This window comes from Sorex fumeus, unplaced genomic scaffold, assembly GCF_029834395.1.
Source record: "Sorex fumeus unplaced genomic scaffold, SorFum_2.1 ptg000093l, whole genome shotgun sequence".
NCBI classification, from domain to species: Eukaryota; Metazoa; Chordata; class Mammalia; order Eulipotyphla; family Soricidae; genus Sorex; species Sorex fumeus.
This window is the reverse complement of record NW_026606150.1, coordinates 390,944-396,943: the sequence shown is the minus strand read 5'-3', so window position 1 is coordinate 396,943 and position 6,000 is coordinate 390,944.

Genomic DNA, 6,000 nt, shown 5'->3' with positions numbered 1-6,000 from the left:
GGTTTTTTGTTTGTTTGTTTGTTTGCTTTTGGGTCACACCTGGTGATGCTCGGAGGTTACTCCTGGCTCTGTGCTTGGGGGACTGTAAGGGATGCCGGGGATCGAACCTGGGTCGGCCGCATGCAAGTGAGGCGAGTGCTCTGGCCCTTAGACTGTAGCCTTCGTTGCAGGTCAGGAGTGAAGTGGAGGGCAAGTAGGTAATGGGGGTGGGGGGGAGAGAGAAAGAGAGAGAGAAAGAGAGAAAGAGAGACAGAGGCGGAGAGGAATGTGGAGGACCCCAATTCAGGTTTGCACCCTTTTTGCCTCTACAAAGTCATTTTGTTTTTTTTTGCTTTTTGGGTCACACCCAGCGATGCACAGGGGTTACTCCTGCCTCATGCACTCAGGAATCACTCCTGGTCGTGCCCGAGGGACCATATGGGATGCTGGGAATCGAACCCGGGTCGGCTGCGTGCAAGGCAAACGCCCTACCCGCTGTGCTATTGCTCCAGCCCCTACAAAGTCAGTTTTATAGTTTCCCCAAATGGCCCCCACCTTCTCTGCTGATAAGAGTCTATTTCTAGGGTGTTGTCAAGGGGAGATGTGAAACTTTTGGTGGCTTCTTTTGTGTTCTTTTGTTTCTGTAGGAGCTTCTTCTCAGGAGTTCGGCTAAAGCCGAGTCTTTCTTCCTGCACCTCCACGGGTTTCTGGTCTTCAGCCCTTCAGGCTGATGTCTGAATGACTTCATTTTTATTTTTTTTAAGGTTTGGGACCACACCTGCCAGTGCTCAGGGGTTCCTCCTGGCTCTACACTCAGGAATCACTTCTGGCAGGGCTTGGGAGACCATATGGGATGCCGGGGATCGAACCCAGGTTGGCTGTGTGCCAGGCAAGCGCCCTCCCCGCTGTTCTATCGCTCAGGCCTCCCTGAGTGACTTCTTAATCCTCACTGACAGGTGCCCCCTACCTGGCTGCCTGCAGTATATTCTTCCTGAGTTCTTGCCCCACCTTAAATCGTGACATGAAGGGGTGCCTGGAGACAGGTCCTTCTTACAGAGCTATTTCCTGCTGGCAATGGCAGAGGGCCCTAGCCTTGTCACTGTCACTGTCACTGTCACTGTCCTCCCATTGTTCATTGATTTGCTCGAGCAGGCCCAGTAACGTCTCCATCGTGAGACTTGTTACTGTGTTTGGCATATCGAATATGCCACGAGGAGCTTGCCAGGCTTTGCCGTGCGGTCGAGATACTGTTAATAGCTCAGGCTCTCCGAGAAGGGCAGAGGAATCGAACTCGGATCGGCCATGTTGGCTGCATGCAAGGCGAACACCCTGCCTGCTGTGCTATCATTCCAGCCCTTAAAAACTTATTTAAAAAGTATTAACTCCCTTTGCAGCCACCTGCAAATGCAAGATGAAAGGTTCAGGTAATAGGAGACAAGAATCTCAGCTCTTAGTGTTTTAAGAAAAACAGCTTCTGTTTTTCTTAAAAAGAAGTTTTAAGGGGCTGGAGCAATAGCACAGTGGGTAGGGCGTTTGCCTTGCATGCGGCCGATTGGGGTTCGATTTCCAGCATCCCATATGGTCCCCCGAGCACCGCCAGGAGTCATTCCTGCGTGCAAAGCCAGGAGTAATCCCTGTGCATCGCCAGGTGTGACCCAAAAAGCAAAAAAAAAAAAAAAAGTTTTAAGGGCCAGAGATAATATAGTGGGAAAGGCACTTGCCTTGCATGTGGCTGACCTGGGTTTGATCCTTGGCAGGGCCGATGGTTACTCAAGCACCACCAGGAGTGATCCCTGAGAACAGAGCCGGGAGTAAATCCTGAGCACTACCGGATTGGCCCAAACCTCCCCACCAACCCCCCTCCCCCCAAAAAGAAGAGTGAAGTCCTCAGTGGGTTCACAGAAGTAGATCAACCTGCTTTGTGCCGAGTCTGGTCCCCGGTTAAGGTAAATGGAGTTCCGGTAAATCTTATTCCGGAAGATGGACCCAACTAGAAATTCCATTTTCACACGGTGAGGTTTGATTTCCACCCAAAGTGATGTGTCTGGATTGAAGCCCAGTTTTCTCTCCACCTTTTTCATCAGAGTGAGAGGCCAAGTTTGCTCGGAGCAAACGCAGCTGGTTAATTTGCAGAGACGCATTGAGGACTGAGAAGATAAGCAGAATCCTTTATGCCATGCCTTGAGTTTTAGCCACCCAAGGGCAAGGAGGCTTCTCTGGGAAGGCCTGATCAGAAGAACAAACTGCAGGCCCTAGGCCCGTATGTTTTGGTCCCCTTAACCCAGACAGTCCTTGTAGGTCTTGGAGGAGAGAGGAGCGTCTGGTCAAAGTCTGTCTTATTATTTATTTTTTTTAATTGAATCACCATGAGTCACAGTTACAAAACTTTCATGTTTGAGTATCAGTCATACTGATAATGATGGAACACCCATCCCTCCACCAGTGCACATTCTCCACCACCAATGTCCTCAGTATCCCCCACCCCCATCCCACCCCTCCCCCTGCTTCTATGGCAGATAATTTCCCCCATACTCTCACTCTCTATTTTTGGGCATTATGGTTTGCAGTATAGATACTGAGAGGTTATCATGTTTGGTCCTTTATCTACTTTCAGCACACATCTTTCCTCCCAAGCGATTCCTCCAACCGTCATTGACTTAGTGATCCCTTCTCTATCCCAGATGCCTTCTCCCCCAGCTCGTCATAAGGCAGGGCTTCCAACCGTGGAGCAATCTTCCTGGACATCTGCACTTGTACATTCATTGCAGCACTATTCACAATAGCCAGAATCTGGAAACAACCCAAGTGCCCTAGAACAGATGACTGGTTAAAGAAACTATGGTACATCTACACAATGGAATACTATGCAGCTATTAGGAAAGATGAAGTCATGAAATTTGCTTATAAGTGGGTGGTCATGGAGCGTATCATGCTAAGTGAAATGAGTCAGAAAGAGGGACAGACATTGAATGATGCACTCATTTGTGAAATATAAAATAGCATAATATGAGACTGACACCCAAGGACAGTAGAGACAAGAGTCTGTCTCTTAAGGCTGGGCCTTTCCACTAACTGGACCTTTTGGGTCCTTGGGTTCTCTTGTGTTGTAGATGAAACAACACAGTCCATGCCTGCCTATGGAGGTTAAGGGGGGAATGGCCAAAATTTTAGGGCAACTGAGGGCCTAAGTGATGCCAATATACAAAATGCCCAGGGTGCTGTACAATTCACCTACAACACCTGTGTTTTGGGGTTCACCATCCCACACTTAGGTTTCAGAGTACCCAAGTGGCTGCTCTGTCATCTTGCTAACAGACTGGAGCCCTTGGAACAAGGCATTAAAGTGTGCCTCTAAAAATAACTGCATCAAATAAAATGTTTCTCCCCTCTGTTGAGGTGAATCTGAATTTCTTAACATAGTCCCACCTCTGGCAGTCCAAAGTTTTAATAATGTCATTCGTTTTTCCTGTGTTTTTGCCAATGAGACTTTGCCACAAAGCATCACAATAGTTACTATACCAGGTCGAGAAGCAAACGCTGCCTTTGTATGCGTGATCAAATGCATACACATCTACGACTTCCTGTGAGTTCTGGGTCAAAAAAAAAGAAAGAAGAATTAAAACCGATAGAGATGGGGTGGAGTGATAGCATAGTGGGTAGGGCGTTTGCCTTGCACGCGGCTGACCGGGGTTCGGATTCCCAGCATCCCAGATGGTCCCCCCGGGCACCGCCAGGAGTAATTCCTAAATGCAGGGCCAGAAGTAACCCCTGTACATCACCGGGTGTGACGGCCCCTCCAAATAATCGGTAGAGGTCAAACATATTTCTTACCTCTTGTTCAAGCAAAAACAAACAAACAAAAAAGGGTATTTGTGACATTTGTTCAGTCCCATGTTGAAAACCTTGATTTCTTGCAACTTTTCTGCTCATCATGAGAAATATGTTGGCTGTGTGCAAGGCAAACGCCCTGCCACTGTGCTAGGGCGTTGGCCTTACAAGCGGCCAACATGGCCGACCCGAGTTCGATTCCTCCGCCCCTCTTGGAGAGCCCGGCAAGCTACCGAGAGTACTCGATATGCCAGACACAGTAACAGTAACAGTAACATGAGAAATATGGACTCTGCAAGGCTTGTGGAAGGTCTTTCCCTGCAGATCCCTAAACACCAGGCTTCAGAGCAATTCTAGAAATGGCGAAAAGGCGTTTGAATGCTCACAGCTAAAGATCTTACGTCTCAAGAGCCGATTGGCAGGAAGGTATGCTCCATGTACTTTAAAAGGCTCAGACATTGGGACTGGAGCAATAGCACAGCAGGTAGGGCGTTTGCCTTGCATGCAGCCGACCTGGGTTTGATTCCCAGCACCCCATATGGTCCCCCAAGCACCGCCAGGAGTGATTCCTGAGTGTAGAGCCAGGAGTAATCCCTGAGCATCGCCGGGTGTGACCCCAAAAAGCAAAATAAATAAATAAAAGGTTGAGACACACAGAAGACCATGGAACAAGCATCCGAGTCCAGAACTGCACCAGAACAAAACACAGTTCTTTGTAAACTGGGGCTGGATTGACTTAGAGATCCAGTGACACAGTGGGTGTGAAATAAAATTCTTTCACGAGAACACACATTTCCATTAGGCAGACTAATGAAACAATTTGGTGGGGAAAAGCCGATTTCAATCATTTCTCTTTCACCAACTTCTCTGTTTCCAGTAAACACTATAGTCAAAAAACTTCCCAGCAGCTGGGATTTCAGTTTAGGTTTGCTTTGGGGACCATACTTAGCGATGCTCAGGGCTTCCTCCTGGCTCTGCGCTCAGGGGACCCTATGGGGACCCTGTTCTACTATCACTCCAGCCCCCAGCTGATGATTTTAGTGGTTTTGGGTCACACCCAGCGATGCTCAGGGCTTACTCCTGCCTCTCACTCAGGAATCACTTCTGGCGGTGCTCAGGGGACCCTATGGGATGCCGGGGATCGAACCCAGTTCGGCTGAATGCAAGGCAAGCGCCCAGATTGCTGTGCTATGGCTCCAGCAACCCCACCCGCAGGTGACATTTTAAAGTGATAGTGTCCTGATTTTTTATTCCTCTTTGTCTATGTCAGGGACAGACTCATCAGCAGTTCCCAGAAAGAAGTCCCCTCTGGGCTGGCTTCCCCTGAGAAGTGACCCTGGGGCGAAAGGACACCAACCTTGGGACAGGGGCCTCGGGCGTTAATGCCATAAACGTTCTCTTCCCGGCTGTGAGCAGCCTGAAGGGAACATTCGTGAATGGAGGCTGAATTTCCTACGCATTCGCATCCTTAGTAGCTGCAGTGACTCTTCAGAGACTCTTCAAAACCAAAGCAAGGTGGTCCAGGCGGTGTCCTTCTTGGGGGCTGGCATCATTTCCCTCCAGGGGACTTGAGCCACTTGGGCAGTGAGGGGACTCAGTCCCCCTCAGGACTCCAGGGTGGGCATGCCGCTTTCCTGGGAGGGACCCCCTAACATCTGTCGGCATCACTGTCTCGAGTGTCTGCCTCTGTGACCCCTGCATCGGTCACCTGGGCTTCCCCAGGCTCTTTCCTGGTCTCGGGCATGACCATGGCTCTGCCCTTATCACTGGGCAAGGGGAAGTTGTGCCCAGCTGGTGGCGTTTTATCAGCCTCGGGCTAGGTTCTGTGCCCTGGGCTCAGTGACACCATGGCTCCTGCCCAAAGATCTCAAATCCCATGGGAGGGATACTGGGACCAGTGGTGGTGGAGGATGGGCACTGGTGGAGGGATGGGTACTCGATCACTGTATAACTGAAACCCAAGCACAAAAATCTGTATGTCTACAACTGGACCTCATGGTGTTTCACTAGTAAAAATTTCAAAAAATAAAAAGAAATATGATGAGTAAAAAAAATAAAATAAAACATTTTTCATACTCTTGGTAACAAGGCTGTTAGCAAATGGAAATTTTTATGCCAAGACACTGCACAGTTTTTACCAGTTTACTTTGGATAGAGACCTGTGTCCTATTTTGAGATATATCTTTCAGTTAT